Raw genomic sequence first — 14,677 nt, 5'->3', positions numbered from 1 at the left:
TAATTAGCAATTAGTTAATTGTAAATATAAGTGTTATAGTTTTTATATAACAAGCTACTGAATATTAAAAATAACAGTAAATATTCTAGAATTACAGCATGTTACATAACAGAGCAAGGACATGTTCACAGTATGTCTGATAATATTTTTTCTTCTGGAGAAAGTCTTCGACTAGAATAAAAGCAGTTTTTTATTTTTTTTTAAAAGTGTTTCAAGGTCAAAATTATTAAACCCTTTAAGCTATATATTTTTTCTACAGTTTCAGAACAAGTCATTTTTATAAAATAACTTGCCTAATTACCCTTACCCTAATATATATAATATTATATATATATATATATATATATATATATATATATATATATATATATATATATATATATATATATATATATATATATATATATATATTTAAAAACATAATCATAAACTGCCCCCTGGTGGCGAATATGTGTTTCGCTTCATCCTTGCATTACGGTGGAGTGGGCGGAGCCTCGTAAATGACGGTTATTTTTTTCAAACGAGGAAGTGAAGTCAAGTCCGCCATTTCATCTTCTTCTTTATATCGGGTAAGTTATTATTTTAAAATCATATTTGTGAGATATTTGTCGTCAGGTAATGTTTTTATTTGTTAGAAAAGCCCCTGTTTTGTATAGTGATAAAACTGTAACTTAAATGTGGATAATATGGCTAAAAACGGCTAAGAATGATGGCCGCCGTCAATTCAGTAACGTTAATCTGATAAGTTGATTGTGCTCGGGGTTTCAACAAATTCATTTAAGTTACAATTGAAATGATCAATAAGACGTGTTATATGAAGAACAGCGTCGAAACGGGAGCTTGAATGAATGAATCATATGCTGTCCGTTTTATACAGTTGTAATAGGTGCCGAGTTCTGCTTTTGTTACTGGTTTTAAGCTCAAACACTGAACGAACAGTCTCTTTTTGGTAACGTTAATCCTAATGATCTTGATTTGCTTGTTAATGTGTGTTTTATCATGTTTCAGCAAAAGTTTGCAGAGTAACGTTATGTGGTTCATGCTGGCCACTGTTGAGACTGGTCTGCATTAAAAAATGTTTTAAAGCCAAAACGTTTGAAAAAAAATCCACAGATGAAACATGATGTGTTAAATGACTTATGAAGGAAATTAATAAGCTAAAAAAAGAAGGCTAAGTGTGTTATGAAATATTAAACCTTGTTAAAAAATAAAATCAATTGTGTTAAAAAAGCTTAAAATCCATATCTTATGTTTTATATTATTTCAAAACAGCCTGGAAACTGAATTGCACCATTAATCTTGTACATATGTATCAAGTACAAACAAATGGTTTTGTGGCAAGTAAAAATAATATTTTTATAAATTGATTGTATTGTATTAATTTGTTACAGAAAAGAAAGGAATCATGCAAGGATGCAAGCTGAAGGAAAGGACAACTCTCACATCAGTGCATTACTAATTGTTTGACTTCATCATCAAGCACACCAGGTACAATATTGTACATATTTTGTAACTTGTATATGTCAGACTGGTTGTTGGGTACTGAAATAATATATTTTATGTTTTATTTATTATTAAAATATTACAAGATTTATTGCTGCTTTTTTATCACTGTGTGAGGTCATAGCTTATTTAAAAAATCTAATAATGACATAATAATGACATCTTTTATCCTCCACTTGTTTCAAAATTGTTTTTTTTGTTCTTTTGAACATAAACTCAGACGGTGCGGTGGTACAGTGGATAGCTCTGTTGCCTCCCAGCAAAAATGTTTCTGGTTCGAGCATCGGCTGGGTCAGTTGGCATTTCTGTGTGAAGTTTGTATGTTCTCCACGTGTTGGCGTGGGTCTCCTCCGGGTGCTCCGGTTTCCCCCACAAGACATGCGGTACAGGTGAATTGGGTAAGCTAAATTGTCCATAGTGAATGTGTGTAAATGAGAGTGTATGGGTTTTTCCCAGTGATATGTGGTAGCTGGAATAGTATCTGCTGCGTAAAACATATGCTGGATAAGTTGGCTGTTCATTCCACTGTGGTGACCCCAGATTAATAAAGGGAGGAAGCTAAAAAGAAAATGAATGAACACAAACCCAGTTTTTCCTACTAGGTATATCAATAGTTACAGGATTCTAACATTCTTCAAAATATCTGCTTTAGTGTTTAACAGATTCAAACTGCTTTGAAACAAGTAGAGGATGAATACATGGTGGCAGAATAGTAAACTATATCTTTAAATGTTTTATTCTGTATGTTATGTGTATTCATATTTGTCTTGTCTTTTGTCATATTGTCCTTCTAGCTAAGATTGTGATGGACGGGAATGCGACACCAGTTACTCTAAAGTCAAGAACCAAATGAAGCACCAGAGTACAGATTATGGAGGTATCTGAAGTTGAACTAACTGGAAGCAGGGAACCATACTAATAAAGTTCCTTTAGGTAAAAGCACCTGCTTTATTTTGATAGGAAGTATTTTTTTATAGAGTTCTATTGTTTTATTCTTATTCTAATTTTATTTTATTCATATACTGAATGGAAGTCATTCAAATTTCACAACAAATGATTTGCAGATTGAATATAAAATATAATGACATTTTAATACATTATTTCTTTTGGTTATTCTTTACATCTATATATGGGCAAGTATTTAATCAATGAAAATAATTTTAAACAACTTAACTAAACAAATGACTCTGTTGGACCCTAATATTTAAAATAGCAAAATCCTCAAACTAACACACACTCTTGTGAATGCATTCTCACATTCATACACTTAAAAACACACATTCATACAACAGTCTGTCTCAGTCTGACTCACACACAACATCCTCTCTCACAGATTTTTCTAGCAAACCTCCACCACTAGCTTGTCTTGTTACGCTGCTTTTATTTAAAATATTTTAGAGCATGATATAGTCCAGGTTTTATCACTAAGTATTTTTTTTCCATTCAGCAGGTTCCTTGTAAAGATGAACCCAGGGAAGGATCGAAAGTGGAGAAGACCAGATCAAGAAAGACCACATCAAGATCTGCGGTCAGTTCAAAGGTACTTTCACTAATTACCAAGATTTCAGACTATGAATTGATGGAGTAAACTTGTCAGTGAGTGTCAGATCTTCCTAGCAAAAATTCTTCCCAGTGTCTTGTAGTAGAAGTGATGCAGTCAATCAAGTTTACATTATTTCGTAAATTGCTTTCTGATTTAATAAAAATATAATAACCAAACTTGATTAATGTAACAATTTTGATGAAAAGGGCATGTTTAACTAAAGCTTTTAGCACAAAGGCATCCCCATCTTGTAATATTGCTGTGTCTGACGTCACGGGGTTGGTATGCTGGAAACGTTTTTGAATGAGGTATTTGTATGATTTATACATAGTCTGTCTTAAAGCATCACTAAATTGTACAGGCATTACAGGTCAAAGCAATCTGTTATTACATTTATCAAAATAAACAATAAGGCTCTTTAAAAAATGTAGAAAATGTAAAAAAATATTTCAAATACCTCAAATGAAATGAAGTCATTCGTTTTATTATTTTTAAAAATAAATTTTTTTTGTAAAGTCATTTGTTTATAATTATGTAAAAAAAATCCAAGTACTATAAAAGTTATTTAAGCAACAAATTTGCCAGATTGTAAAGGCAGACACAGACTGAGCAAACAAGAAAAACCGTGTAAAATGTGTAAATAAAAGGCTACATTTTAAATTTTTACATCTTTTCATCATATACGTAAAACCTTCCTAAACTTGAAAATATATTTCCTTAAAATAAACTTCCTTTGTTAGTGCAAATTTCTTTTTATGTAGTCTTGTAATTAAACAATTAAACCATTCAAACAAGTTTACACTTAAAAAAAGGTCCGTAATGAAAATCCGATTTTTTTTCCAAATGTAACTAATTAAAATAGTACCATGTTCTTTTACTCTGTATTAGTATTATTTACTAAAATTTGTTTTATTTTAGCAATGTAATAGTATTTCTAGTCCTTTAATTTAATGTAATTTAATTTTCAGTTCTCTTTCCATCTACGAAAACATAAAAAAACAATAATTTCACAATCACATTTAAAATAGGTTTAATACTATGAAATATTATATTAATATTATTATTATTTTTTTAATAAATTGATAGGTAGTTCCTATGGAATGTTTTTATGTATTGCTGAGAATACATTTCAGGTGTTCAATACGTTGCTTTGTCTTAAAAATAAAAATAGGTGCTTAAAAAAGTGCTTAAGTCCTTAATTTTAATCCAGTTTTACCTGTATGTACTCTGCAAACAGCACCTTTTAATTGTTGTCTTCTCCTATTTTCAGGATTTTTTTTGCATTGGACTGTTTTTTTTTTTTTGGCTTTAACCTTGCTCGACCCTGACCTCACTCTTGGACTGCCCTGTTGGATTTTCAGTTTATTTAATTTAAATTTTTTATATATTTTTTTGGTTCTAGGTAAATGCTAATAAATATTTAGTTGTAATTATTTAAGTAATATATTTTTGTTAAATATGCAATTTCTGTGTTTGTTCTGTCTACTCATACTTGTTTATCTTGTTTCTGTAATTATCATTTGTTTATTTGACCCCTGCCTCGCCTCTGATCTTGTTTTTGGATTGCCCTTTATTTATCTCTTTAATTATTGGTTCTGGCTATATGGTTATAAAATATTTGTTAATTTAATTAATATGCATTTTATAAAAAAATATATATATATTTTCTGTGTTTTTTTTCTGTATCTATTTATCTAATTTGTATATACATTTGTGTTTGTATGTTCTTCTTATTCTGTATATCCACTTACCTAATTTTAACTTTTATATATATTTATTTGCATTTAATTTGTGATAATTCTGTATGCATTTATTTATCTAATTCATATATTTATTTGTATTGCATTGATCAATCTGTTGTTGTTTTTTTTGTATGCATCTATTTATATAATTTCTATATTTGTATTTATCAATTTATATGCTTCTTTTAAAGCATTTTTTTAAATAAAGCAATTTAAACTAAGCATTCCTTTTAATGTGATTTATATAGCTACCAAATGTAGATGTCAGCCACATCTAACCCAAAAGTCAGCCGCAACTGAACCAGATCTGTGAAATTGCATGGGCCGCGTCTGGGCCAGATATGAGAAACTGCATGGGCTGCATGTGGGCCAGATCTGAGAAAGTGCATGGGCCGCAGCTGGGCCAGATTTGAGAATGTGCATGGGCCGCAGCTGGGCCAGATCTGAGAAAATGTATGGGCCACATCTGGCCCAGATATGGACCATGCTTTTTCTGAGATATGGCCCAGATCTGGTTCAGTTGTGGCTGACTTTTGGATCCTTATGTCAGCCACAATCAGGTTGAGTCATCGCCGTCATTCCGCGCGGTATGTGGGCCAGAAGAAAATGGGGGATGTGGGCCATATCTGGGCCAGATGTAATTTGCTATCTGGGACCGTTTGCTCGGTTTATGCTTGAATTATTTTATCACACGTGTTCACAAGCATATTCAGCAATATGCACTTAGTGTATAAATGCGTATGGCTGAGCCGTATAACGAAATAGTAATGATTCATTGTTGTGTCTTACAATAATATACTAAAAGGAATCGGTTTTAGGCGGATTCGACTCTTTACTGTTCTAAGGAGCCGATTCATAGAACCGAGCTGACTCGATTCGACCTTCAACAGGCAAGCAACGGCTCTCCTTATTTGAAATCCACCTGTCGCCTTTTCTTCCAGTGAATTCATCCTCGGTAAGTGTTTCAATGTCAAATTATGTCCGTTAAATGATTGTTTTGTGTATATTTCTGTGTAGTGTGTGTAATTTAAAATAGTTAACCAAGTTAACTTAGTTGTAGGTTCTTATGTCACGTAATTCGACGCCAGACCGTGATTGTAGTGTTTGCGAAGTACGTTAACTATTAGATAACGTAACATAGAGTGAGTTTATATTGAGTGAGTTTTTGACCATAGTAACGTTACCTGATAAAAAACGTAACTTTTACTTAGTGTTGTTAACTGCATTCTCTATTTCAGCACAACACTGAGATGAAGGCAAAGTCACCATGAAAAGTTAAACGTTTAACGTTAAGGTAAGCTCTGGTCTTCACGTGGTCATTATGACTAAGTTATCATTATGGTTAAATTTGTAAACTGTAAGTTAGTTATTTAAACTAAACTCACAATGAAACAAGTCTAAACTGTTTTATTAAATTGAGCTGATAATAAAATTCAGTTGATGTATTTTAAGCTAACGTTAATATAAACATAATTCATATTAATTGTCTATTTCTCACTGGTTAATGAGCTCATTGTATAGTGCGTCATTAATTGTACATTTTATTTTTGGTGTTCAGGTGTAAGGAATGATTTATATACAAATTTATTTTAACCCCACACAGATTGGTATGGTTGTACCATAAATTTAGATTATTAAATGTTAAGTCTTATTTTACTATTATTATATGTATCTTTTTTGCAGCTACAGCAATTGATGTTGAAAAAGTGATGCTACCAATCTCTCCTCACTTGATTATTTAAGGTAATGTTGATGTCTTCCTCATTTTGTAGATTTTGAAATATCAAGTTGTTCACAGATTTGTTGTGAGGAGTTTCATGTACAACCTATTTTTCTTCTTCCAGTAGCGACGCAGTGGCACAGTAGGTAGTGCTGTTGCCTCACAGCAAGAAGGTTGCTGGTTCGAGCCTCGGCTGGGTCAGTTGGCGTTTCTGTATGGAGTTTGCATGTTCTCCCTGCGTTCGCGTGGGTTTCCTCCAGGTGCTCCGGTTTCCCCCACAGTCCAAAGACATGTGGTACAGGTGATTTGAGTAGGTTAAATTGTCTGTAGTGTATGAGTGTGTGTGGATGCAGATGGAAGGTCATCTGATGCATAAAACAAATGCTGTATAAGTTCATTCCGCTGTGGCGACCCCAAATTAAAAAAGGGACTAATCTGAAAAGAAAATGAATAAATTAATAAAACAACCATGGCTAGGCTGTTTGGCTATCAAATGCTGAGTAAAAATTAGACACATATTTTTTACTATAACTGTAGTCATTGTATTTATTAGCAATTTTATTGGGCGTGTTTGTTTTTTTTGTTTTATTTATACGTGTCTTGTCTTTTGTCATATTGTCCTTCTAGCTCAGATTGTGATGGACCTGGAATGCGACACCAGTTACTCCTAAGTCAAGAACCAAATAAAGCACAGATGTGGAGGAATCTGCAGCTAAACTAACTGGAGGAAAGGAACCTTTAGGTAAAAACACCTGCTTTATTTAGATCTGAAGTATTTTATTTGGCATAGAGTATTATTTTTTTATTCTTATTCTAATTTTATTTTATGTATATATTGAATAGAAGTCATTTAAATTGCACAATAAATGATTGAATATAAAATATCATCTACATGTCTTATTTATTATTGTCTTAAACAGGGGTGCTCAACCCTGTTCCTGGAGATCGACCCTGATCAAACACAACTAAACCAACTAAATAGTATCTGAAGGAGAACTTGGTAATTAAAGACTGGTGTGTTTGATCAAGGTTCCAGGTGAGCTTTGCGGAAAGGTAGATCTCCAGGAACAGGGTTGAACACCCCTGATCTAAATGCTCAAAAATGCTGTTTCCAAGGCAAGGTTGGATGTACCGGTAGTTCAGAAATAGATTCATTAGGATCAATGCTTAAAGTAAACGTTTACTTCTCTCTGTTGACCAAACATGCTTAGTATCCCACACATTTTAATAAAATTTTTATTTTGGTTACTTTTACATCTATATATGGGTAGGCAAGTATTTAATAAATAAAATTATTTTAAACCACTTGACCTAACCAAATGACTCTGTTACACTAGCTGCTGGAAAAAAAATGGTAAAATAACAGATTTTTTTTTATTTACAGTGTGGGTGAACATACTACCTTGATGTCCAACAAAGGCTGCACAAGAGCTCATTTGATGGCACATATTCTGTCTACATCTCTGACGACCTGGAAGTGCTTCAACATCAGTGAGTAATACATCTTTATATTGTCATGCATTCAGGATTTCTGTAATCCTTCTTTAATGTTAGTTTGTAATCAGCAGTGACTGTTTTAAAAAAAATAGGTATTTAAATTATTCTTAAGGTTTTACTGATGCTGTGCACAGTAACGCCATGATGATTTAATTTGAGGAAATGTCACTGGAGAGGTGTTCGTATAAAAAAAAAAAGAAAAAAAATTGAACAAAATAACTCTAAAAGATTTATTTGTCTCACTGACATGCCATCACTGCATATTGAAATACAATAATACGAATTGATCGCAGAATATTACCACAAACATTTCATGAAGTAGACTGCTTGACTACTCTTCAGTTCTCTGCTCAACTTTAACACATTTTGTCGTGTCGCTGCGCCTCGGCTGATTTTGCCAAAAATGAGTGCTTAGTGATTACTTTGTTTTATGCGAACCAAATGTCAGTAACTTATCATTAGCATTATTTAAAAAAATCACCTAGGGCTTTCATGTTCTCTAACGCAATCTCGTCTGTAAGTTAGAAGTGGATTTATATGTGTTAAAAGCTTAAAAGTATTTGATTAACATTAGTCACATTAAAATAGATTATTTTATTTATTTATTTTAAATATGTAGCCTCTTAAGGTCAGAATAAACTGTGTTCACCCCTCTTAAATCCGTGGAAGCGCTAGTAGAGTAATCATGGAATCAGATATTCAAGCTATACAGAGTCAGATATTCAGTTAAGATGAGATTTTATTTTTTATATACCTGTGTGGATACTTGACTAGTTTTGACTTGACTGATCTTTTCCCCATTAACGTTACTGTAATTGTAAATTGACAACAAACTATTTCGCCAACAAAAACTATAAAAAACAGTGTTTTATATATATATAAAACAGCAGTGCGGTGTTTGGTTTCTGAATGAATGAAATAATTTGAGGCATGATTAGTTTGTTCTCCAGTGATTGATTTTGCTTGTCATTTTTGCAGGATCGTCATCATGCTGCTGCCCTTTTTTCACTGTCCCTTTTCCACAACAGCATTTGGCCTTCATCATTTCCTGTCTTGTAGCAGTATTTTCACCTGTTTTTAAAATTGGAATAATTTTTGATGCATTTATTGTTGACTGGTTGTAATTATCAATTGTTCATTAGTGTTCTGTTGCTTTGTTATATTGAATAATTGCTACTGTTTCAGTAGGGTTTACACAATAAACTTTTATTGTGAAGTTAAAGTTTCAGTTTCTTTATTTTTCTTGTATTTCTTGAACAGTTAAAATATCACTGTGCAATTTTTTTACATTTTTACTCATTATAAAGTAGCACTAATAAATACAATAAAATAACATTTAATAACTGTAAAATACTATACAGTAATAATGAAAGTAACGTTAAAATACCGTAGTTCTGCATGGTAAAAATGTACAGTAAAATACTGTTTTCAGTTTTGCAGTATGTGTATCACTACTGTAATTGGTGTTACAGTAAAAAAGAAAACAGTAAAATGATGTATTACATTTGACAATAAATGTAATACTAATGTAATTAGTATTACAGTAATGTTACTGTTTTATAAAATACAGCAGCTACTGGATAATTGTTGCCAGTAACTTACTGTTAATTTAACAAGAAATCGTTTACAGTGTATATATATATATATATATATATATATATATATATATATATATATATATATATATATATATATATATATATATATATATATAAATTAAACACACACACACACACACACACACACACACACACACACACAGGTAGGTTTATAGTCATTTTAGAATAGAATAGCTACTCATAAAATCTATTTACTTACTGTTGAATGCTAAGATGTATTGCAAATACATCTGCAAACTTTGCTGCTCTTACTAGCTTCCTTCAGGCTGTCTGTTTTCTGTTTAGGATTCTGGATGAGCAACACAACTCACTGGATGTCAGATTACTCGTCTCCTTCATTGCTGATGCAAACAGGTCTGCCATGAGCAACGGCTGAAGTGTCATCCAAGAATGATGATTCAAGAAAAATCCTTTTGTTGTGTGTTGAACTTGTTTATCAGGAAAAACGCAGACTGGGGGATAATTTCAGGTCTTGACTGACAAGGGTACAAGGCCACCGTAGCTGGTCGATTGTGAGGCTAAAATAGCATCAGGTTACTGAATGGCACTATTAAATTAAATGAGGTGGCACATTTTATAGGGTGGACAAATTCCATTTGCTGTTTTAGCCACACGTGAAATGAGTTTTGAGGAAACAGTCCCTACCTGAGCAAGATGCTCCGCCATGCTCTCTTCTCATAAGAAGATTTAAGAGGGCTGAGGATTGGATTACAAACTGCAGCCGAGTCACTCCTTCTTGAGAGCTGGGGAACAAATTACTTGGCTTTAACAATTTCTGGAACATTAAATTAGAGCTCAAATGACATCTTGCATTTTATATGCACTCTGCAAGACCACATTTTTAAAATAATAATGAGAATGAAACTACTTATGACCCCGAAACAATGTACCAAACAGGTGAAAATGATCCTTAATGTCCACATGAATTTCAAATTGTTTTCCATTAAAACTAATTATAGACTTAATTATACTAAAGATAAAATTACCAGGATATCAGTAGACAAGGTTACAAGTCCTTTAAAATCCATTAAAATCTGACAAAATTATGCGTGTTCTACAACGATGCCATAAAATGCCGAATTGCGACTAGTTGAATTTGAGACACATTGCAAAGCATCTTTTATTAACCTCTCCAAATGTAACAGCAAATTAGGGACAATCTGGCGCACTCAATTATGCATGAGAAGTCCCCGTTTTTCAGCACCACAAGATTTTTCTGTCAACCCATTTGTTTAAAGATTTCCATTTTAAAACACTTCTTGAATCCCCTCTGCCTGTGGTGCTGTAATTAATGGCTGAGAGAGGACAGAGACGAGATCTGAAAATGGACTTTTCAGGTATTTCATTAAAATGCCGGGTGGCCCACAGGAGCGTCCGCTGATCCAGTGAGAGCAGCCACACTACCCAGACAGATCTGAGGCACCACTAATAGATTCGCAGGACTGGGACTTGAAGGGACAGCAGCACAAGTCTCTGCTTGAGCCGTTTTCAATTTGACAGAAGCTCCCATATCTTGTTCCCCTCTCAAAGGGACTATGCAGAAGGTTCAGAATGGTTTCAGTCTGGAATTGCTGTTAACTGTGGGACTGTGATAACTTATACTATGTCCAGAGATAAAACCTGGTCTAGGTTTACTTGTCTCTACACAACTCCAATAAAATAGATTTTTTTAAAGGAATGGCCATTTCATGGTACATGCACTGTAAAGTGCAACCATAAACTCATCAAATCTTCAGAGACTTTTAATTCACCCAAAAATTAAAATGATCACAGCCTGCACAGGATGTCAACATGACTTCAGCTTAACGTTGTACCCCAACGTCATGGGACGTTGCCTTTTGTTTGGCAATGAAAATCCGGTTGACGTCAGAACCCAACGTCAGTTCGATGTCAATGTCCAACGTCGGACAGATGTTGCTTTTTGGTTACTTTCTAAGGCAACCTAAAAACAACAAAATATCAAGGTCTAATGATGTTACAGCTTGATGTTATGTGGACGTTACCAATATGACATCTATCGGACGTTGGATTTTGGTTGCCATACCTCACGAATTAATGTCAGTATTTGACGTTAATATGACGCTGGTTTACGATGTGATATCAATGATATCAATATCATTTTATGTTGTTATTGAACGTCAAAAGAAAATTGTTCTCAGATGCTGGCGACCTAAATCTAACCTAAAATTAATGTCTTATGATTTTGTGTCTGCTGGGATGTCATAATTTATTTTTTCATTTTGTTTTATAGTGCTAGTTCTTTTGTCACTTTGGGTTCCTTCATAATAAAGGGAACGTGCATACATGCACTCTCTAAAGCAGGGGTGTCCAAACTCGGTCCTGGAGTGCCGGTATCCTGCTGAGTTTAGTGCCAACTTGCTTCAACTCACCCAGGAAGTTTTTAGTAAGAGCTTGATTAGTACAAGATCTACATTGTACTTCACATCAGCTACTGTATATGTTTAATCACCATGTTCATGATCTATCTGAATGATTAATTCACTTCCAGAATGAACATTTGCTGATCACTTACTCTCTCTCGTGTCCTTCAAGATGTTCATTTCTTTCTTCAGTCAAAAAGTAATGGAATTTTATTTTTGTTTTTGGTGGAAAACATTTGTCCATATTGGACTTCTAAGGTTTCAAAGGCAGTAAATGATCTCTGCTAAGGAATAATGGACTTATCTAGTAAGATGGCTGTCTATGTTCTCAAAATGAATAAATACATAAATAAATAGGATTAAATGGGAATATGAATAAAGAAAACAAAATAAAATTGTGTAGTTTTTTTAACAATAGCACCTTCTGGCTCTATAGCTCTGTGATGCAATCTTATGTGGTAAAAAAAATATATAGGTGGGCATTTTTTATTTATTTTTTATTTAAAGAAAACTAACATTTCGCTGTAATACCCTTATTCCTTGGCCAGGATCATTCCGAGTCATTTGAAGCTGCACAGAAGTTAGAAGTTCAAACCACTTAGCACCATAGAACTCAAAAATCTTAATATAATTTCGGCTGAAGAAAGATAGAAATTTGTGGAGGCAAAGGGTGAGTAAATTATCAGAATTTTTAATTCCGGAAGTGTAATAATCCTTTAAGTCCATATGTCACATTTGTATTTATTTATTTATACTTTTAAGCGCAGAAGAGCTGTAGTTCAAATGACAAATTTGTGATTCTATTTGCAAATGATTATGGACATTCGGGAAACACAAATTTGCTTAATTATGTTGGTAATGGTACAAGTGATGTACCAATCTATTTGTATTGTTGTTGTTTTAAACAGTTTATTATTTTTTTTGTCCGTTAATTAATAGACAACACAAAAACACAAATGAAGACTGGAAACTGGATTTATGCATGTCATAATTTTGTGTTGCTAAGTGGTAAAATTTCATGCAAACTTCATGCAAATAAACAGACATTTTCTTACTGTTTTCACATCCCTTTTTGTCCACTATACATGGAAAATACATGCTGTGAAGACATGCTTGCTGTCCTTTTCAATAGAATCACGGTATTTGCAATAGTCATGCTTGTTTATGCCAGGCATGTATTTTACTTCTTGAATGCTTAAGCCTGACACAGATGAATGGTCCAAGCAGACACAAAGTCCAGGAATCCTTCCGGACCAGGGATCAGGGAAGAATCCTTTAAACCCCTGATCTCTGAGAACAGCCCACCTCAGAGGAAATGTATGATGTTGTATCGAAACAACAGGAGGAGAGAGGTTTTCTTCTGAGGAGACAGGAGGAGGTTTTCTTATGTGGTTTTGTTTGCTATTTTTAGAGGAGCTAAATATGTCAAAAGCGCCTTGTTGGAATTCAGAGTTTACAGTTGTAAACAGGAGTTTACTACTGATGTCATCGCCTTTAATCGTTATGCGTAAAGCAGCACTACATAAAGCTGGTAGATTGCAACTGACCTCTGACGCAAGATATGCTGGGTTTAGTGATTCGTACACAATAAAGTATGTCAAAGCTGGCTATTTTTGGAATATGCTGCTATGATTGACGTTGGTAGTTTATTATAAATTCCATTGACACAGACTGCACACAACCAGTACAGCTTTTAGCATATAAATAGAAAATCAATGACTTAAAATTTGACTCAGAAACTGCTGATAATGTTTTACAATTACTTACAAGGAAATGAAATTTCTGATTTTACCCGTTTAAATGCTATATCACTTGCACATGGGATTCATTTTGTTGTGCATTATGTAAAAAATCATAAAATAAATAAATGAACAAATAAATACACAAATAAATAAATAGATAAATAAATAAAACCTGAAACAAAGATAAAGTGACAGTTTGGTGACTGTGGAGGCCATTTGAATACAGTGAACTGGTCAAGCAACCAGTCTGAGATGATTTGTGCTTTATGACATGGCGCTTGCTGGAAGTAGCCATCAGGAGATGGGTACACTGTGGTCATAAAGGGATGGACATGGTCAGCAACAATACTCAGGTAGGCTGTGGCGTTGACATGATACTTAATTGGTACTAATGGGTCCAAAGTGTGGTAAGAAAATATCCCCCACACCATTACACCACCACCAGCCTCTGGCATCAGCAAGGCATTTGCGCCCACAGAACTGCCGCACACTAGATATTTTCTCTTTTTCTGACCATTTTCTGTAAGCCCAAGAGATGGTTGTGTGTGAAAATACCAGTAGATCAGCAGTTTCTGAAATACTCAGACCAGCCCATCTGTCCCCATTCTGATGCTCGGTTTGAACTGCAGCAGAATGTCTTGACCATGTCTAGACGACTTGCTGCCAAGTGATTTTCAGGTTAGAAATTTGTTTTAACGAGCAGTTGGACAGGTGTACCTAATAAAGTGGCAGATATGTGTGTGTGTGTGTGTGTGTGTGTGTATATATATATATATATATATATATATATATATATATATATATATATATATATATATATATATATATATAAAATAAAATATATGGCTAAAATGCCAACATTTAAAGGATGTGTTTGTAAAAAGACAACAAACTAAAATTAAAGTTAAAAGAAAAGTACTAATTAAAATG

General features: G+C 33.4%; 2 long non-coding RNA genes across 5 annotated transcripts; both read left to right on the top strand.

Moving 5' to 3' along the window:
• Positions 1-505: 505 nt before the first annotated feature.
• LOC110439374 (uncharacterized) lies at positions 506-5,010 on the top strand. 3 transcript variants are annotated; one of them, XR_015480874.1, is made up of 5 exons: positions 506-569; positions 1,392-1,488; positions 2,298-2,380; positions 2,951-3,043; positions 4,317-5,010. It is a non-coding gene; the product is annotated as an uncharacterized LOC110439374 (long non-coding RNA). The 3 variants fall into 3 exon arrangements; XR_015480873.1 differs by having other exon boundaries at positions 2,298-2,436; positions 2,954-3,043; XR_015480872.1 differs by having other exon boundaries at positions 2,298-2,436.
• Positions 5,011-5,618: 608 nt separating this feature from the next.
• Positions 5,619-9,227, top strand: LOC101885472 (uncharacterized). 2 transcript variants are annotated; one of them, XR_015480876.1, is made up of 6 exons: positions 5,619-5,743; positions 6,027-6,082; positions 6,633-6,809; positions 7,136-7,250; positions 7,893-7,999; positions 8,984-9,227. It is a non-coding gene; the product is annotated as an uncharacterized LOC101885472 (long non-coding RNA). The 2 variants fall into 2 exon arrangements; XR_015480877.1 differs by having other exon boundaries at positions 6,027-6,395; positions 6,561-6,809.
• The last annotated feature ends 5,450 nt before the right edge of the window (positions 9,228-14,677 follow it).

The sequence above is a fragment of the Danio rerio genome, chromosome 3, assembly GCF_052040795.2.
Source record: "Danio rerio strain M-AB ecotype USA chromosome 3, GRCz13ab, whole genome shotgun sequence".
NCBI lineage: Eukaryota > Metazoa > Chordata > Actinopteri > Cypriniformes > Danionidae > Danio > Danio rerio.
This window is presented reverse-complemented; position numbering and strand designations above follow the sequence as displayed.